Source organism: Corvus brachyrhynchos, unplaced genomic scaffold (genome assembly GCF_000691975.1).
Source record: "Corvus brachyrhynchos isolate BGI_N302 unplaced genomic scaffold, ASM69197v1 scaffold1921, whole genome shotgun sequence".
Lineage (NCBI taxonomy): Eukaryota > Metazoa > Chordata > Aves > Passeriformes > Corvidae > Corvus > Corvus brachyrhynchos.
Window position 1 is genome coordinate 8,687 of NW_008236040.1, and position 1,092 is coordinate 9,778.

General features: G+C 62.2%; 1 long non-coding RNA gene across 1 annotated transcript; it reads right to left on the reverse strand.

Moving 5' to 3' along the window:
- Positions 1-379: 379 nt before the first annotated feature.
- On the reverse strand, positions 380-1,086 carry LOC108446010. Its single transcript, XR_001861118.1, has 2 exons — positions 986-1,086; positions 380-704 (listed from the first exon to the last, which is right to left on the reverse strand). It is a non-coding gene; the product is annotated as an uncharacterized LOC108446010 (long non-coding RNA).
- Positions 1,087-1,092: the final 6 nt, after the last annotated feature.

Here is a 1,092-nt window from a genome sequence, read left to right on the forward strand (position 1 = left end):
GCCCGGCCAAGCTGCCCGGCAGCGGCGCAGCCCCGAGGGAGCTCCAGAGGAGCCGGAGCAAGAGGCACCTCGGAGCCCTCAGCAATCCAGACAGCAACACATGGGCAGGAGGACACAGATGGCGGCTCCTGCCCGGGACAGGGCTTGGGGCCATCTCCAGGCACCAGCCTCGCAGGGATCCCTGCAGCTCTGGCCCCTCCTGCCCACCCGCTCTGTCGGCAGCGCTAAGGCTTCAGCACAGCCACCAAAGGCCAAAGGGCTTATGGCCATTTTCCCTTCCGCGCTGCACTCCCGGGGGACTTGCTGAGCACAAGCACCCTTTTTCCCCTCTTCCCCTGTGCCCTGCAGACACTGGGCACCAAAAGAAAGCTCCTGGGAGTCTGTGTATTATAACACATTCTATATTCACATACTAAAGAAAAATGAAAAGAAGAGAGGAGCAATCCTAAAGAACAGAAGAATCCCCGCTGGCTCAGGTGGCCCCAGAAGAGAAGAGCAGACAGCTCAGCTCTCTACAGGGCTCCAACAGAACAGCCAGCCACGGTCCCAGAGACGAGGCCGTGCCTTCCATGCGCTGCGGAGCTGATTTCGCAGCTTCCGAGAGATGGAGACTGGAGCCCTCTCTAGCGCCCTGAGGAACTGCGACGTTTCTTGTGCCAGGCTTCCAATGGCGAGGCTGATGTCCTCTGCCGTATCTTCAAGGGCTGGGACAGAGAGGAACAGAACCACAGTCAGATCCCGGATCTGCAGGGACCCGAGGAGAGCTCCCTGCCAGGGCCATCCCAGCCCGCTCTTGCCATGGCCAGGAAGGAGGAGTGACCAACGGGATCAGCCCGAAGGTGCTGGCCACGAATCCCCCACGTGCCCCTGAAAGCTCTCTGTGCTCTGTGCACACCGCCCCTCGTCTGCACAGGGAGCAGAGCCCTCCGCAGCCGGGGCAGGGATTCCCTCCCGCCCCCGCTTACAGCCCGCTGCCCTCACTCACCTTGACAGATGAGCCCGAACGCTCCCTGCTGTCTTGTCAAGCTCTGCCCGGCGATCACTGGGAACACAGAGGCGGTCACGGCCCCAGCGGCACAGCTCCCTCCCAGC